We start from the raw sequence: 20,852 nt of genomic DNA on the forward strand, positions 1-20,852 counted from the left end.
CTGAATACCACATTTACATGTTTAGCACTGTCCAGACTAAGCACTGAGATATTTACTTCTGTGAAGGGGAGGGAGGTGTGAATTGAAGTCAGTCTTTAAGATTCTCTCAGCTAAACTCATTTGGGGGCAATGATTATTTTTGTCACTAGTTGTTCTTTTTTGGTGTCCGCTTTTAGCAGTGTTTTGCATTGTGATTATATATTGTGGAGCACGGCCTTAATGTATTTGGCGCACTGTAAGTTGGTAGACTTGCTTCTTGTCGTAACTATGGCACCTACACATTATATATATGGAGCACTTGTCGCAAACCACAAAAAATCCACCTCAGACAAAAATGGCACAAAGCAAATAGTGTGGTTTTTTGGCACCGTCCATGCACTGGCATACACCAGCTTTCACTTTCTTCCAGATGAGCCTCAAGCTTTAGTTTGTTTAGTTCAACTCTTCTTTATTTAAGCTACAGAAGGATTTATTACCCTAATCTTGATAATGTATCAAAGTCAAAGACGTTTTGTGAAATCATCACCTATTTAATGCCCTTGGAAATAGTGCAATTTGGCTATGTCAAAATATCGGAGCACTTCTGTATAACATCTACTACGCTGGACCATCTGGTGTAAGCAATCTTGTGTGCTTACCTCACTCTGATTTTGATTGAATACGAGATTGGATGTGAGTAGGGTGATAAATATGAATGTGGGATGCGACTAGAAATATTGCATTGTCAGGAGGTGTTTGTGATTCATTCATAAATGAACAACTAGGTTTTTGCATAACTATGTTTTCAGTGAAATCCTTCAAATAACTTTCCCTAAACATACATGTTCAGAGGTAGGTATGTACAGGTGGGGGCGAGGAGTGCAGTCAGGCAGCTCCACCACCTGATTGTCTTCAGGTGATCAATATTGGTTGAATAAATGAATATAGGCAGAATGTAACTTTTAAGTCAACCTGGAGTTTTTCTTGACACCACCTGAGATCCATGTACTGCTTTCCATAGGTTTAAATGGTTATCTCCTTATCAACATGAAGATCAACTCTAGGAATGTGCTGACGCAGAACAGTCCCAATGCTAGATGTAAATAAAATATAATGTACGATAGATACTACAGTCTAGTTGCACGTATTTTACAGACTACATTGCTGGAAACCTTTTAATTGTTCTATTTAACTTCTAGTAGGTCCACAGTTGGATGTTCTATGTCAAAATGCTAGAGTCATGCTCTAAATAGCCACTAATTGGAAAATTATGTATTTTGGATGGAAGAAACATATTGTAAAACAAAGTACAGCATAATAGGCACTGCCGACAAAAACAGGAATCCTTTACAAATTATGTCACTAACATCTGGAGATGAACTTCATGCTCACCCCCATATATCTCCAAACATATGAACCGAATTAAGCGGATGAAACCTCCATCCAAGATAGAACAAGATGCTATTTATGAAGTGTAGGAAGGAAGAACAATGTCCACCTACTCAGGTTATACACCTGCTAAGGTTACATATACAATCATGTTGTATAGAGCATCCTTGTTTGTTTGTGTAACTCCCATTGAAAACATATTATTTTTTGCTCATTAGGAAGTTGTTGGCGTAGCATACAGTGGGCTAAATTTCCCCAACACACCGACACAGGGAATCCCAAATCTACTCAGAGGCTCCAGCCTTTTAGTAGATACAGAAGCTATCTCTATGAGGCCTGTTTAGACCAGTTGTGACCTGGTGGAGATTTTAGCCATAGTCTCTATTGGTTTTCAAGCCGTTAATACTTTAGTACGGCAGGCCGGGGCGTTCATGATTTATAAGCTGGACAGTCATTTTAAACACTGGCTGTCAAAATATTTGAATGATCATGACATCATAATACAAAGTGTTAGTATGAAACTTTCACGTTTGGTACTAAGCCTACAGTTTATAATGACATTGAAAACTAGTGGAATCCTTTTATAGGCCAGATAATGCACTTGTATCAGACAAAATGAAATATTGCAATAAGTCTGTACACCCTGCAGTTGGTGTATTTTGAAGATCTGACATTCTTCTTCTTCTTTATCTTTCACAAGCTGGTCAATCTAAACTTTCCCAAATATGGCCCTACATTAGGAGTGGATAAGCTTCAGCACCAAAGCTAAATACTAAGCATTCCTAATTATTTGGCGAGGATGGTTCATGCTCAGTCTCCATTATCTTTGAAAAATTAGATGCATCATTTTTCATTTAAGCCATTAACATTCACAATACTTTCTTTTCAGACAACGACAATAATAATCTTATACTACCACCGCAAACAGCAGTGCTCCCTCAGAGTTTGGTTCACAGGATCACAGTCTAATTGGATTTCTGGCAGAGGAATGTTGGGCACACAACATACTTTGAGACACAGAGGGCTCATTTTTTGTAGTGATAGTAAATATGAATTTATTTATAAGGGTCACTTCATTGGGGTTGCAGAGTAAAATAAAAATATAGGTAAAGTGCCTCTACAGGTGTCTAGTAATAAAAAAATACTTTTGACTTTATCCTTCCTGCTACACTCCACTTCCAGGGTGTTTTCCAACACCACGGGAAACAAAAAGAGACCCACCTTAAAGGCATTTATGGGGCTGGGGTAAGAGAAGAAAAAAAAATAGTACATACTTACATACTTACTCCGCTTTGTACTTCTGAGTTGCGCTGCTATTTACAGTGTACGTTTCATGTCTTGTGACCACGAGAGGTTCCAGGGTGTCATGGGACCTGATTCATCCAATGACTGGCCAGGGGACAACCAGGGGATAGCCTTGGAGGCCATTCTTTGGATGAAATGGGTCCTGTGACTCCAGTGAAACATTCAGTGACCACAGAGCCCAAGATCTGAAGTACCAAAGCGACCTGCGAGCCGGAGCAGGGTAAAAATGTGTTCTGTATACCCCTTTAACCAGTCACTGGTTGGAGTGGAGATCTGCCTCAGCCTGTGGCAGTTCCTAGTGTTTTCGATGATGATGGGAAGAAAGTTGCTGAACACAAGTACATTATACAGTTCTTTTTTCTTCCATGACTAAGTATTGTTATAAATGTTGGTTTTTCTTCTCCTTTTTCCTGCTGGCAGTGTCTGGTGTCAGCCAATAAGGTCATGGCTGTTTGAGCAGATCTAAAAACAAATAGTATTAACTAGTCTCTATCTGACTTTGAGTCATTCTTGGCAAGCATAGCTATTTATTTTAGTCCATCAATGTAGCGTGTATTTTCATAGCTGATAAAAATCTGAACTGTTAGAAAGACAGAATCTCATCCTCAGAAACATTCACTAAATTGTAGGTAAAACATATTCTGATTTCTTGTCTAGGCATTTGTAATGTATTGCATTACATAGTGCTATGCTACCTGAGCCAAAAATGCTATGCTCCGGGATAATAAAGTTTATGTACTCAAATTATGATAACATTTTACACTGTAGGTTATGGAATATTTTAGTGCACAGACCTGGTAATCAGGTCTAAGCATTTCTAATGTTTCCATATGTAACTGATCATCTCCAATGTCTCCATATGTAACCAATCTAGAAGATGTCCATGATAGAACATCGTTATGCTAATGTGATAAGTCATCTCTTTAGATAGGCCTATGGCACTTACTAACTGCATGAACTTCAACTCTCTTTACTAACCCATCCTGTGTCCTCCTCCCATCTTTTATCCAGCAAACACCAGATACCGAGCTACAGGCTTCTCTGCAATCTTATTGACCTTGGACTTTGTATATAAGGGGGCCGCTGAAGGCTAGTTCAAGCAGCAGCATTTTTATTTATTATATTGTATTATTTTGCGCTATTCCCTTATAAAGAATGGCTATTATTAAGTAGATTGTTAGTTAAGTAGCACTTTTTCATTACTTTTTTAAGCTAAAATATATTAGTTTTGTACCTCTCATCAGATCCAGATTCACATTTGGCTCACTAGGCCATATATCATAGATGAGCTGCAAAAACTATAAGAATGGGGCATCGGCTGTATCTATAGGAAAGCAGGTGATCAATATGGAATATAGCAGTGAGATGCAGGGAAAGGAACTCAGGATGGACCTGGACATTCCCTTATAATTCACAGATCAAAGCGAGAGATTATTGTTTTTGGTTTCTACAACCCTGAGTGTGAGTCCTTTTCTACTATAACCTCACATGCCAAAGACACAAACATATCTATATCTATCTATAGAACAGCAAAAATTTTTTTGCTGTTCTATGTTTTGATGGACCTTGGTTCAGGTCCTGGGAATTGCACCCGAGTTCATAACTTTTCCCGAGTGCTGCCTCACCTCTTTGTATCTTTATATCTATCTATATATATATATATATATATATATATATATATCTATATATATATATATATATATATATATATATATATATATATATATAATAGATGCAGGATTCATTGTCCCCTTGTCCCCTATGGGTATATCTTAATTGGGTGCAAAGGTTGTCTCTACCTCATGTAAAGAGACCAATACTAGAAATGTAGTTCTACAATATAGAAGGGGATCTGGTCCAAACTTTGCATTGGGTCCCAGGAGCTCAGGTTAAGTCTCTGCTTATAAACTGCAAAATTACTAGTTTGTCATGCCTGAAGGGTCCATATCTAGAAATAGAACTAGAATGAACTGTACATCTGGTATGTATCAACTAGGTGAGAGGTCTATAATGTTTAAGATCTTGAGTTGAAACATGGGGGTCTTTTTTCCCCCAAGAGAAGTATCTTTATTTAAACGTGTGCTTTCTGTCTTAGTCATAGCTAATACTTTACTGTCCAGGTTTAAGTCAGCTAAAAATAATCATCACTGTTTTCTAAAATATGCTGGACAGGAGAATGCAAGGTTAGTTGTAAAATTGATTATGAACTTTAGACTCCTAGAATGTAGGTATTCATTTTTATATAACTGAAACCCCTATCCAGATTTCAGCATAAGCACTGCATACGCTTCCTTTATTATATTAAGCCTATTAATTTCATGTTTGCATTAATAAACTCCATCTCCAGACATAATAATCTCACAAATGCTGCTCAGACTTGAACATATTTTACCCTAAATTTGTGTAGTATTTGAGTTTATTCAGCAGTGCAGAATGTGATTTTAGGTTTGTGGTCATTTTTTGTCACTGGTCTTTGAAGGACATGATATTATTGTAATATGGAATGTGATGGCCGAGGAATGTCATTGTCCTCACCCAAGTTTGAGCATTAAAACAACAGTTATAATTCTCTTTCTGCTTTTGGCACAATGTCCCACATACTTGAGATGGGTAATGATTCCAGAGCGATGAAGACACTTTATCTAATCTGGGAATAATAAAAGGCTCAGCATTTTGCCCGAACAGCTGTCAAAACAGAGATTATTATTTTTTACCAATGTCTTTCAAGCAAATAATCAGTGCCTGAGACTTCGCTCCCTTGTGGATTTTCTTTGTCATTTCTGTTAACATCATCACATACCTTCTTCCGGTGGGTGGCAGTGACAATGGCTGCCTGTGTGAAGAAATCTTAATTAAATTGTTAATCCAACTCCTTTACCCACGGTTTTGTGTGATAATGAGCACTGAGTAGTGAGTCTTCTCCCAGAGGAGGCCCCAAATCCCAAGTCTAACAAACCCCCACGCAAGCTAATGTATGTCACCAAGGGATTTCCTCAGTGTAAATTTCTGGTGGGACATAAACACTTCACACATTTACCCTTAGTCACCACCATTTGTATCATCTGCATCCTGTTTGGGAGATTGACTGTATAAATGTCAGTATGCTCAGCGTATTACATGTAAATAGATGAGCAATATGTGGATAAGTAATATCAATTGTAGTGTCACAAACAAGAATAAATCTTTGATTTTAAAACACTTACTCTTAATTTAGTTACATGTGTTATTATGGCTTATTTTAGGTGCATACTTTCAAAAAACATTAAAACGATAGCAAATTTATTTCTGGACATTTGGAGAAAGAAATATTCACCCATACCTATAGGTTTGTTTTGTATGATCACTCCCTCCAAGCATGCACATTCTCAGTTCTACTCTTCTAAGACTGTCAGAGAGACATCCGTTTTTATGGCTAATTGTTTTCCCAGTTGTTCCAGAGGTTCCCTATACAGATAATTTCACAGAGTTCCAAGTATGCAGCTTTCTACTACTGAGCCCCAAAGTTTGCACCAGCAATGTCTTTTTTATTTGGTAACAGGATCAAACAGAGTATGCTATACTGATTTCAAAAATTCCTTTGTCAGCATGTCTGAATTATTTCAGTAATTTATATAAGTTTGATTAACGGCACCTGGCTCCCTGCCAGCAGCATGTGGTGAGTCCCTGGGGAAGGGGCAGCTGCAGCTTGTGTGTGCCCGTGTCGCCTTGTGCATTCTTCTCTACTCCATCCAACCGCCCACCTATATTCCTCTGACTGTGCCTTCACTGGCTCCCCATTAAAAGACCAATCCTCTATTGAATGCAATAGAGTCAGTTTACTCAGTGTTAAATATTACCTTTTTGCTTTTGGGCTCTTTTGCACAATCGTGATTTGGACAAGAAGTAAGATCCATATTTTGGCCACATATCCCAAATGCATTATTTATGCAGTAATTCTAAAACTTACAACATCATACATCTGTTCATACTGGACACAGGTGGGAAATGCATATGACACACTGACCATTTTTCCCAGTCTGATCACAGACCTGTAAAAGGGCCCACAATGATTCAATGACCCTGGTATTCTACATTAAAGGAAAAACTGTTTTCATCAAAAGGATAAATAAAACTCTTAGAGATGTTAAATGCTTTCCCTTGATATTGACCTTTTAACATTTTGAAAGCCTGACAAGTTCTAGTGCTCAATTCTCTTTCATTTGGCTGGTAATTAAATGATCAGCATGCCTAATAGCTATAATCTCCACACTTTCTAATAGTGGCCCTACATAACACTCAGTAAGTTCTTGCTTTCAGGTAGGTATTTGGTGATTCTTGCTAATGCTAATTTATGTGTAGTGCCTGAGAATAATATAATTTGTTGTTAGAACTACACACCTGGTAAGTGAAAAGCATGCAGATAACATCTGCTTTTATTGTACCACCTGAAACTTAATGGGATAATTCCATCTCCAAGGAACATGTCCATTCCAAGGGGATGGAGTAACCTCATGGTAAGGAACTGTCCCAAGACTCCAGGCCCCTTGGGCTATGGTCTTAGCACGTGGAATTCCTCTGTTTGCTAAGGAATACACAGCTGCTATGCTTGTCCATGAATTTTTATTGGAGTAATGCATTATAAATATATGGATACTTTTTTTTATTGGTCATTAGTTTAGAAATAAGGCTCTAAAACACAAATTGTAGAAACCATAATTGTACATATTTTAGTGACAGGCCAATTGAATACACCTTGAGTGTATCTGGGTGAAGTATTGACTGCAGGGATTTTTCTGCCCTGGAACACAGCATATAGTAAATGACAACTCTGTGTGTATCTATTCCCAAACTCATTTATGAATGACTACCTGTATCATTTTTTATTCTCCTTTCTTCCCTCCTGAACAGCTGTACCACAGAATGCACAGCATCTGACTATGTACATTCCATACATTCAGCCACAGGCCATACATAGCCTGTAAGGCAAGTTTCTCTTGTGGACGACTTCTCCCTCCATAACTTTTTTCTTCCTTGAGAATTCTGAATGGCTTGGAGGGAATTATTAGAACATTTGCCTGCAAACCATGAATTTTGTTGGAATTTACATGTCCTTCCAAAAAATTAAATGATTACACCTTTGTGTTCCCTTGCATGACCTTTGCTTGGACAATGATCTCAAATTGAATGGTACAAGCCTGAAGCTAGCCTGTGTTGTACTGCTGCTCTGGAATGCTAAGAGTTTGTCCCACCAAAGATGAATGTCTTGTGTAATGGGTGAAGGACAATGGTTCAATAATTTCCTTTCTGCAAACATTCCCTGGATTGTATGAAGTTCAGTTCTTTGCTATACATTTAATGGACAGTTTCTTTACAATATAACACATATGGAATGAGTAGAAAATTCTGTGTGATAAATGTGTTAACTAGTCTAAATTCATAATCCTTTAGATCGCCATGCAAGGGAGTAAGCTGCTACCAACAACACCGCTGGAAATAGCAAAAAAAAATTGGGCATATTGAAATCTTTTATGAATTGTGTTGGATTCAGCTGATATTTGTCCAGTGTTGATGTCCTTTTTGTTGATTTGGAAATACCGTCATTGCAAATTATATTTGGGGGTGGGGGTAAAGATTCTAAAACCAGAACAGTTCCTGGATTTTTTTGGCCAATAAAAAGTCTTCTATAGGGATAGTATGGATGGGGCTGGGGTCTGCAAATGTCTGAATTGTATTCTGCTCTTTATGGCAGTGATGTGCAATAGTAAGATCCGTCTACCAGTGGCACAGTGCAGTGACTGTACATTGATTGAAGTCATACAGAGAAGACTGAACACTTGCAGCATATTATACTGTATAGAAGTAAACTATTCATTTAGATATCCTATAACAATTCGGGCAGTTTCTGACTCCTAGTTACTAACGGACCTCTCTGTCCTCCATGACCTCGGGTGAAGATCTCTAGATGCTGGTAATTTACTGAACTTTAGCCCCAGGCTGCAATGGTCAGCTGTAAGGTGTCTGCAATGAAGATTTATTCTTAATCCTTGCTCTCATGACAACCCTAAATTTTAAAAATCCTAGGGGCAAAAATAAAATCTGGTGTTACACTTAATATACCTGATTTACTTACAAGAAGAAACCTACAGAACCTTGTAGGTCGCCTGGGACTTGTATAATAGACAGTATTGTCTAGAATAGACTGTACATATATGGAACACAGTTAAAAAATGTAAATTTTAGTGCTGCTAATATATTATATTGAGACAATACAATCACAATATATGCTATGCAACACACACCACAAATGTCCTTAGTGGGATCCCACAAGCAGGCCACCCAGGCATATCAGGCTACAACAACACACGTAATATCTGACAGCTTTTTTTTTTTCAAGCATGAAACATTGACAAAAAGAAATAGAACAAAGACTACTATTTAAACAGTCCTAGTGAGATCTGCTGGAATACCCACTGCAATTATTCTGTATCAGACAACCATCTTTAAAGTGTCTCCAGACTTGTGAATGCATTGCTCTTTTATCTATAGGAATGTGTAACAAAAGGAAATGCACCAATACAGTGGGGTGAGAGATCACAATCATGCACTATTGTGTCTACTGCTTTAAAGGGCAAGCTGTGGCAAAAGACTTGTCACAGACTTAAGTTTTTGGTGGGACCATTAAGGTTCCTTGGTGGTTCTGACGTAGTGCTTGATGTGTTATTGTTACCATCATCACTGATTCAAACGGTAATGAGTTCTCAGAACTCACATATTGTAAAGTTTTGTATCTCTCTATTTTATCACAGACTTGTGCCATCCAATTATATACATATTTAGCACCTAATATACATATGGGTCTACCTACTTTCAAATTGGCAGTACCAAAGATGGTGGCTACAGTTACAACCTAGGAGCTCCCACTTAACAGTAAAGACCTAATTCGGCATAATGGGTACAGAAATTGACAGAGCTGGTTGTGCAAAAACAGTTGGAGTTGTTGATCCTCTTTAAGTAAAATTATTTGTCATTTGATGTACTGTCATCTGTCCTGTTGCCAGAATCCCAAGGCTTTCAGCACCACTATAATGCTGATAATGCTCAAATGTACCCCTCTGATGCAGATGTTTGTAACCTATCTTTAGCTGATACAGTTTACTACGTAATGTTGACATACAAGATTAAGTACAAGATTTCCACAACTTGCCCCTTGCTCACATATTTGATGAAATATTCTGATACCTAACAACAAGGAATTAGTTATCCTCACAAGACCTCAGTTTATTGCTGCTCTCCTCAACACACAATTGATTTTTGCATGTCCCATACCGTGTTTGTCTAACAACAAGCACATGGTTCATTTTCCAACATGCCTGTTAACAGGGCATTTATCATAGTCTGGTCATTATAGCTCAGTTTAAATTGAAAGGGGTTGACCATATATAAGAAAGCTCACCAGTGTAAGTACAATCCCCTAGTAGGGTCACCCATATTGTTTGTACTCTGATCAGGGGCATAACTAGTAGAGGCTGGGTCCCATAGCACATTTCTGAATTGGGCCCCTCTTACCCTTTAAAATTAAAAAAAAATAAAATAAATAAAAAATAAAAAATATATATATATATTACACTCATATAAACAAACATTAATATACTTAGGTATATACTTATATAGACATACAGCATATACACATACATACATACAGTACCATATACACCCTTATAGCATATACACATCATATATACACTCACATACAGCAAATACACACATACATAAAATACCATATACAGACATACAGCAAATATAAATGCATACATTATATATATACACCACACAGACATATAGCATGCACCCAATACACACCTAATACCCCTGAATCCAGGGCCCCTTCACACTGTGGGCCCCCTAGCGGCTGCTATGACTTCTTCCACTGTAGTTACGCCCCTGACTCTGGTGACCTCCCTCCTTTAGCTTGGAGGAGCAGCAGGTAACGTGACTGTCATCAGCTGCGTTTGGGACTTCATGTGATGCCCTGTGTCCTTCAGTCTTCGATTGGTTCAGGGGGCAGTGTTTTCATTACTCCATTTAAAGATTAATTCTTCTACTCATGTTACGGTTTTTATACCAACATTCATAGGTATATTTCACTGGGAAATTTTATTCTTCAGCAGTGTACTCTTTTTTGATGGTATCCAGAAAGCCTTCAAGACAGGTGTAGTCTACAGAAGCAATAAAACATAACAGCATTCCAATGGTGTACACAGCAATACTGCAATATGCTAGTAATAAATTGTAAATTATAATCTCTGGCAAGAACCACACCTCGCTTTACTCCAAAATTCCAGTATGCCAGTAGCATTTGCGAGTCTGCAGTAAATTTATTATATGTACTTAAGTATGTGTATTTCCTTGCACTTAAGTCCAGAAAAAAATCCTGAAAGAATTCCAAAAAACCATGTGTTTGCTGTACATTCATGTCAGGTGATTTGTATAAACAAATAGGCTTGTGTTGATTCTTATGCTTTAGTGCCAGTTAGAAATTCATCCAATTCCCCTCCGACCTCCTCCGCACACTCTCCTTACACATTTACCTCCCAGCAACACTTTTTATCACTTGGCTCTGAGTTGGAATGAGATGCTTTCCAGAGGCCTCACTAACCACAACATCACTAACATCTCCTCCGCTCCACCACCCACTCTTATTAGACTGTAGACCTCAGTGTGATCCCATTTTCACTTTAGCTTTTAATGCACTAAAAATGTGAATGTTAGCATTCTGGCTATAAAAGGTGTGTAGACATACTACTTAGGACATTATTTTGGCTTTTTAAAGGGAATGGGAATGTAGAAACATGATTAATTCAGATAAACAATGAATGTGCTCATACTTTGTTATTTATGCCTTAGTATAATTCTGTACTAGGAATGATGTATTGGCATCTGATGTGATCACGGATGAACTCTAGATGCATTGGCAGTGTCTAACTGGGGCTCCTAGGGCCCACCAGATACAAGTTTAGTGTTGCCTACCGTTCATCATACCCTAACAATTAACCCTACAATTTGGATGATCTTTTGCTTGACCCCTGGGTCTTACTGTTTTCGAGTCTTTGCCCTCTGGAGAATGCTCTGGTGCTTTGGTGGGGAAGTCCAACCCATAGGGAATAAGTGATCTGCTCTTTTATGTTAGTTTTGCGGTGTGAAAGAGCTCCAAATATTAGAAGTTTGTACTTTAGCACTGAAGTTGTACATTTTTAAGTCACTTTTTAAAATCATTGGGTGCAAGGAGTGTTAAATATGTGGCAAAATTATTAAGAGACACCTCCCATGTATGAGATCTTTAGGGCTTTATAGGATGTAAAATTGACCCCCTGTCTGACCCTCGAACCACCATTCTACTAAGGTACCTTTAAGGTTAGCACCTGACTTGATCTAGCCTCCAGTCCTGAACCAATTGCAGCCAGATACACATCTAAACATAGAACTAGGGGGTAACGCTGATATAAACTTAGTTTCTTTTGTATAATACTAGACAGTACAGGCGGTCCCCTACTTAAGAACACCCAACTTACAGATGACCCCTAGTTACAAACGGACCTCTGGATGTTGGTAATTTACTAATAAACAGCTATAACAGTTATTAAAGGTATCTGCAATTAAGCTTTATTGTTAATCCTGTTTCTTATGAGAATCCAACATATTTAAAATCCAATTGTCACAGAGACCAAAAATATTTGTCTGGGGTTACAATTATAAAATATGCAGTTCTGACTTACATACAAATTCAAGACCTGCCTGTAGTGTGTTATCTGCTCATGTGCATGCATCTTCATATACTATGTTTATTATAAAATAACTAATTATTTCTTATGGAAACTAAATTGATGTTTCAGACTCAACATACAGATTACAGTCAGAGAGTTTATCTCCTAATAGAGGTTATAAGATGGGGCATATCTGTATGTTGCTGCTTGGGTGGATATTAGATCATATACTAAGTACTAACTGTGTAAACTAAATTTTTTTCATCAGAGAAGCAGAGACTGACTCAACTCAGGTAAATAACAATGCTTTTCTTCCCCGAGGATAGGTCTTTGTACAACACCTAGTCATATTATTTGTATGGAGTTTTCCACTTTCATGAGTAAATGTGGTGACTTGTTACCAGTTATGAGTAATGCAGAATAAAAATGAGAAGAAAGTCAAATACATCTGCCTGCATAAAGTTCTATATAGAAGACATGGATAGTCTACTTAAAGGTGGATCATTTAAATGCATTGCCCTGGGTCCTCTGCACTAAACACTCCCGTGACTGATGGCTGTAGTGGTCAACCGTCCATGAAGGGTAGTGTGCCATCAGGGTCCATGGTCAAGAATGTGGATTAAAAATTCCTAGTAACCCGTCTCCATAACTGTAGGTTACATGTTCAAACCGAAGGCTTCTAGAGCCATCACTTACCATCCAGGGACTTGCGACTATATAGTGAGAGTCAAATGAATCCTATAGGCAACATATTATGAATCAGTACTACACCGATCCCTCTGTGCATGAGAACCTATGCGGTTACCCCTGGATATTTACTCGACAAATTAATTTGTTTGCTGTCAAAGCGTTCACTTTGAAGAAAGGTGCTACATTTCTGCAGCCATGTCTCAAGAGGTCTGGAGAGGAGCAGGACTGGAGTCTTTAACTCTTTATTGACATACTTACTATATACTTACTTTGTAAAGCACATACAGGCAGTCTCTTAAGTTGAGTTTGTATGTAAGTCGGAACTGTATATTTTATAATTGTAGCTCCAGCCAAATTTTTTTGGTCTCTGTGACAATTGTATTTTAAAAATGTTGGATTGTCATAAGAACCAGGATTAACAATAAATCTTTATTGCAGACACCTGTGATAACTGTTATAGATGTTTATTGTAGCCTAGGGCTAAAGTACAGTAAATTACCAACATCCAGAGGTCCACTTGTAACTAGGGGTCGGCTGTAAGTCGGGTGTTCTTAAGTAGGGGAGCGCCTGTACTTTATATTTTCCATTCATAAAAAGATTGGATACATAAAGTTATTTTTATAGTTCTCAAGTAAACATTTCATGCTTTTGAAGTGTTCCCAAGTAAAATGTTCTTGTATGCCAAACAATCCTTTTACGTCCGTCCAACAGATTCAGCTCATTGATGCATCTGCTTGGCCAATTTTAATGTACAAATAGTATTATATATTTTATATTATTCATAATATACATTACCTTATGGTGCAATTTGCACTTTGCATACGCCAAGCTCTCTGGGCAACTTTCATGGGTATTTTATCGGTTCACATGGTGCAAAAACCTTTTTACAGCATTCATATTTTTCCCTTCTTTGCCTTCTCCATTCAGAATATAGGGAAAATTGGGATACAACGCATAATGATTGCCAAATGTTTGATCCAACAAAACTTTATGATGCACACAGTTATACTTTTATGCTATCAGGCTTTAAATATCCTAAATTTAATTTTATTGTCTTTTAAATAAACGTGTTTGTATAGAACCTGATGCCCTATTGGTTGTATCGTATTCTGGATACCATTGTGAGCTCAGTAGCCCAGACTACAAAGCTTTTCTGTTGGTGTGAATGAGCTAAAAGAGCACAAGGGTGTTTGGAGAAGTCATAAAAGCTTGGCCGGGCACAGTGGGACGCGGCAGATTAGTTACAGTAGTTAGGCATTGGTTGTGGAGACAGTGTGAAAATGTGGAGGGTTCCACAGAGAGACAGCTTGATTTAACCTAGGAAGAAAGGGTCATGCCTTACCAGGCCTGTGGAATCCTTTGATGGCTAGCACACAGCTCTGGCGGTGGTAATGAGTGCAGCAGTGCATTTGTGTGTAGGCATGTCTACATTGTAGCACAATGTTCTCTTATGCTAATTCTTTCTAGAGGGAAAAGAGTCTTACACGATGTGGGAAGGACCTGCAAGTTAAGTGACCTTGAAACGTTGTAAAAAGAGGAAGTCTGGCCCCAACGCTGGGTGTCCTTCAGTTATGTGCTTTGCATTATCTTTATCTCATCTGTGCATGATTACTATTTGTTATTTGATTAAATGTAATCAACATCAGTAAAATCATAAAGCTTTTTTTTTCGAATCAAATATTTTTTATTTGAATTTTTTAATAGTAATTTTTTTACCATAAAGCTTCTTATATTACTAGTCTGTAAAATTTTTGATTAGAGTGATGTTTTCACTAATTTCCATCAATTTACCCTATTTTACTTCAATGTCGGTCCCCAAAAAGGATTGGAGAAAAATTTCCTTCTTAAGGCACTATTGGGGCTTTTGTACATAGAAATAGATGTGTTGGCATTAAATGTGGAGGAATAAAGCTCTAGCAATGGTTTAATTCTTACAGTATTCTTGGATTCCAACTATATGTTGTAGGAAGGTTTGCATATGCTTGACTATGAGTAGAGGTCCAGCAGATGACAACTTTATTTGGAATACAGAATCTTCTTTTAATCTGGTGGCCCAAAGGACCCCAGTGTGATGAAAAAAATGTAATATGTTTGTAGCATGCAATTCTTATCACTATTGTGGGATTGTTGTTTGAGGAAGATTTGAAGGTATGAAAATGTACCTGGTACTGATAGAGGTAACTTGAAATTTTGGAAAACTACTTAAAGAAAATCGACCATCAAAATCAAGCATAATAAACCAGGTACACTTATAGATGCAAGCACAAATATGAGTAGTTTTTACAGAGCCTGGATTTATTAGTAAGTACTTTGGTTTCTCATGTATGATTTTGATTTATTTAAAGGAAATCTACCATCAAAATCAAATATGGATAAACCAGGGAAATTAGTCATAGATCCAGGAACAGTGACTGTGGTAATCTTCTTCTATTAGTTATCCATTGCCTCCTTCCTTCTAAAATCAACTTTTAAACTTATGCTAATTATCTCAAGGGACTCTGAAGGGTGTATCCAGAGCCTCTCGGTGCTGCAGCGTCACAGGCTGTTACAATGAGCAGAACAGCAGGAAGTAATGGGGGTGGGGAGACATGCTCTGCTCATTGAAACAACCAGTCAAAAGACATCACTGATGGGCTCTAGAACCGTCCACCAGAGCCCCTCAGGGTCATAAGCATAATTTTAAAGGTTTGTTTATATGGAAGGAGGCAATGGATAACAAATATAATTAGATCACCACAGTCACGGTGCCTAGATCTACGAGTAAGTGCCCCTAGTTTATCATGATGGATTTTGACAGTAGATTTTCTTGAAATGAAGCAGTGTGACTGGGCACTTGTAGTCATGGAACAATTTTATACATAAATATTGGGTTATTTGCATGTTGTAGCACACATTTGCCCCAGGAGCTGTCAAACGCTACATTTTGTCAAAAGATAAAGGGTGATGTAAAGAACACTAGTTTGGTTTGAAATTGCCAATGTGCAGGGGGAGCTATAAAACCCTTCCAAGACCTAGAGGTCACCACATACCCCAAGGGTGAACAGATGAATTTCAGAGAGGTTGTGGGGCTCTACAGCTAGATGGCTCATCCTTACAATCTCCAAAGAAAGCAAAGGTTTGGATATCGGCCAAAGTCCCACTTTTTTCTTTAATTGTTCTTTGTTTTAAGATGTCATTGAGTGTTAGTAAATTGGAAACACTTGTATGACAAGTTTCATTTCCACAAGCTCAATCCTAATGCATTCATTTCTTCTTTTGTTCCCAGAGTTTATTGCCAGACATGATGTTGGCGTTTGTTTATGTGACTAAATGATCTAAGGAAACAAAACTAAAATATGAGTACATAAGAAATACCCTGGGAATAAGCAGCTGCTACATTTAGGGAAATTATACCTGAAGATTCAGATGAAACTGTTTTTGGGGAGAACTTATTAAAGGAAATCTACCATCAAAATCAAGTATGATAAGCCAGGGACACCAACTCATAGATCCAGGCACCGCTAATCTACTTATATTTGTTATCCATTGCCTCCTTCCTACTAAAATCAGGGTCTAAAAATATGCTAACGTGCCAGAAGGGCTTTAAGGGTGTTACCAGAGTCCCTCAGTGTTGCAGCTATAGACGCTGTTACACTTTGCAGGAGCAAAGTCTCAATCTTCCCCCTCATGGCAGCAGAGGAAGTTTCACCACACGATGGGAGGGGGGAAGTGCTCCTACACAGTGTAACAGCCTGTGAAGTAGCAGCACAGAATGGCCCTGGTGACACCCCCCAGAGTCCTTCTGCTGATTAGCATAACTTTTAATAGTTGATTTTAGAATGAAGGAGGCAATATAAGAAGATTACCACAGTCACAGTACCTGGATCTATGAGTAAAGTGTGCATCAGTGTAAAGTGTATCATCAGATTAGGATGTAATAAACCAGTATCACTTACTTATCTCTTGATGCTTGTTTATTTTGTCCAGATATGATAGTAGATTTCCATTAAACCCTGGGGAATTTTCATTCCTTATTTTTGAGAATATGTTTATGCTGGTTGTTTCAAACATCTGTACAACTTCAACAAATCTGACTGTGATCACTCATGGGAGCTACAGTGTGAGATTTAAATAATCAGCATTGCACATTACTTAAATATATTTATATTAATCCAAATGGATTTTTCTTTGGATTGGCCATAAGAATTCAGATATTATACTGTATTGGGAATATATGGGGATTTCATTAAAATCATCATCTTGATAGCTTGTAAGACTTTACCATGCTTTATCTATCCACATAATCAGGTTTCTGACTTACATATATTTTATCATGTTCACATGCATAGGCTTAGGCTCTATTCACATAAATTTTCATCTACATTTGATCCCACTTACCCAAAAAGCTCCTATTGCAAAGGTCTTGTGTATTGATAGGACTGACAAATACCAAAAGGGCATATTTAAACAGGGTATATTAATTTGGGTGCATTTAGCTGGGCTCTGTAGTCAAATGGTTTGGTCTTATATAATGGGGAAGGTCCTGTAAAATTTGGCTTGCAGAATAGATGTGCCTGTCTTCACAGGTGTTCCTGCCAATTCAATTAACCATTTAAGAGTCTACCACGTTAAGCCACATCCATGACAATTCTCTCTGCTCATATTTTGTCTAGAAAGGAAAAGATGAAAAGTCTACAGGGGGCCATTGTCACAGCATGTTCAATGGAAGCTGCAATGGTGGCAGCTGTTATAAGCTTCAATAGGATCAGTCAATAAATCATTATACAATTACCTAGAGCACCAGTATCTGAGAGGAACAGAAAAAGTTTTGCATCAACCAACCATCATGAACATGAACAAATGGAATCTCTTGTAGAAAATATGACTTCACGGCTTTGAAGTGAACACACAAACATTTATATATTCTGAAGGGAAGATCATGACTTGTGGTGGCCATAAACCCTTTATGATGGATTTTCCATTATTTTAGAAGTTACGTGTTAATAGATGTTAGTAAAAAGCTTCTTGGAAAGAAAGGGAGTGTACAAGACTGGGCTCATACATTCGTTTGACAAGCTGTCATTTGTCTTTGCTGTGTTCACATGGCTACAACTAAGGGTCTATCTGCTAACATTGAGTCACATGCCTTGTCTGCTGACTGAGTCAAGCTTTATAGAGAGCATCTTATAATCCCTTACAGCATTCTATAGATTAGTGCTATGTTTCATTTTTCTTTCTATTTTGGCTATAGACGACTAATTCCAGTAATGTAACATTACTATATATGTTTTACATACAAGGTACAAATTGTGCCCAACTTAATGTCCATCAGCAAAAGGAAAAAATGTAATTGTTCTATATCCATGTACATTTTTGCCTGTTACCTCTAAGCACCATCAGCCATTGTTCGAGCCAAGGCTTAGGGTATGCCAGAAATTTTGTGTCAGGTTTGTAAGCACTAGCTCCTTACATGGTTTCCGTGGGCCAAAAAAAGATTATCAGGGCATGCAAAGTTGTTCTGACATTCAAAGGAATTGAAAAATGTGAGTCAGGTCATCCTTATCACATACCAATGGCTGGTTGTTTTCAAAACTGGGTCCTTTGAATTAGTTATTAGAGTGATTTTTGGATTCCAACTGTTATTATTTCCCACCAGAGATAACAATTTGAGCAGTTTCACTTTGAGTACACACACATAACCCTTTAGTAGCGGCCAGGTATAGTTATACATTCCCAACTTTAAGTTTTATGCCCACTACCACATTAAGAATTCACAATTCGTTTTTGCCATGGGTTGTAACGACACGTCGGCCGGATTCCCAACGTGTCCTTACAACGTATGGCATAGACGTATCGCACTGTATGCTTATACAGTGGGATACATCTTGTGAGGCTTCCCCCCCCCACCCTCACCCCTTGAATGCAGGGGGGAGAGTGTACAATGGCAGCAGCTGAAGATTACAGCTGATGTATGGAGTGTTACCCCAGTGATGTCCCTGTCCTGATATGGACAGTGACATCACCAGTGTCCTCCTTCTGCTGACCAACGTATCTGTTCAGTGAGCCTGGAGGAGGAATGTAAAACGTTGCATTCGCTCCCATAGGCTCCCATAGGCCCATACATATACGCTGTATGTATACGTCGGTCAGCCGCATGGAGTCTTTCTTCGTAATAGTACAGTATAAGTTGTATATTGGTCAGACTGAGGCAAAAACTATGGATCCATCTGCCAGTATATATCAATGGGTACACTAAGCGTTTACCAAAAACAAGACATGAACCCAGGCTAAGATAAACCTCCTGGAAAATGCTTTTTTGGGGTGTTACTTTTATTATCATGACATGTCTCCTTTCAATTTTAATGTTAAACACACAGTTGATGTATGAAGAGTAAATATTTCTTAGAAATTCTGGGAATGGAATTTATTTCCATTGAAATTGCATTGTTTGTAGTAGCACCAATCATTTTCAATGGCAGGGTGATGACAATTATTAAACTTTGTGTACATTGCAAAATCTGTGGGTGGAGGGATAGCAAAGTCAGAGGGGTTGTTAATACATAGTTTGTTGACTTTTATTCAGCAAAAGTTTCTCTTCTTACTGTGTCTATTTTTTAGATTTTTATTTTAAATGCCTCCAGCGTTTTCTTTTTTAATGTGGGAGTGGCAAATAGTTAACTACAGCCCAGAACAATGAAGCTTACAGCGCCTTCTGTTGACAGTACGGGGCTGAGAAGTAAGCAAAGGTTAAAACCTTGAATAGTTGTCTCATTCACCTCATTAGCCAGGTATAACGCTTCCTTCAACCTGAGATTCCATGCCAGTTATTGGTAAACATTTGTGGTGGTGGATTATACCTGAACTTGTTTCTATCTTGACTTTCCCATTCATTCTGATTTTGGTACCGCAATCATTCTTGTTGTGAATTTGATTTATATTTTGGTTTGTGATTTTGTCAAAACGCACTTTCCTGGTTTTGATTAGGTTGGCCGACTACACTTTTGTCCCCCTTCATTATATTTAGTATAGAAAATATCACACAATTAAGGGGCGGTCATTTAGGGCAGTCATGGGTAGGAGGAGGCATTTGGGGGATTAGTACCAGGACTCAGCTACCTTTACCTATCATTTATAATAATAGTACCACATTCTGTATCTCCTTGTTATCATGTATTCTTTCTTATATTCTAATAGATGACTTCCATTGTTTATTCAATGTGGTATTGAATGAAATATGTAAAATATGACATCTCCTAGAATATCTGCTGTTACTTGGGTGGATATATAGATGATTTAATAAGTGAGAAGCGCAGCTCTGAGTCATAATAATCTTTCTTATCCATCAAGATAATGGAGATACATGCAAATGAATTGCTCCCCAAAGTCTGGAAAGCAACATCTGCGATATTTTGTCTATGTTAAGTGAAACATTATGAATGCTGCACTGTGCGGTCTCGTAGAGATTTTCTTAAATCACATTTTGCAGACATTTAATTGAAAAAAAAATACACTATGTAATAACTTATGGTCTATGCGTCTGCATAAAAGTTCACTGCTGTGCAAGTAGTAACAGGCAAGGAAGCAGCTAGCAGCTATAAATTATGTTTTTATTGTATACATTTCATATCAAACAAATGTTTTCAAGTATGTTCTCTTTAGACGAGTGCTATATTATCCATATATACTGCTCCAATTTACAATATTCTTGAAGCGTGTATTGTCCTGCACTTACTGTGATTTCACCATTCCAAGACTGAAATCTAATATGGC

General features: G+C 37.8%; 1 protein-coding gene across 5 annotated transcripts in view; it reads left to right on the forward strand.

The window, feature by feature from the left end:
- COL4A6 (collagen type IV alpha 6 chain) overlaps positions 1-20,852 on the forward strand; it is a 188,711-nt gene that overhangs the window by 73,308 nt on the left and 94,551 nt on the right. The window lies entirely within an intron of this gene.

This window comes from Engystomops pustulosus, chromosome 9 (assembly GCF_040894005.1).
Source record: "Engystomops pustulosus chromosome 9, aEngPut4.maternal, whole genome shotgun sequence".
In the NCBI taxonomy this organism is placed as follows: Eukaryota; Metazoa; Chordata; class Amphibia; order Anura; family Leptodactylidae; genus Engystomops; species Engystomops pustulosus.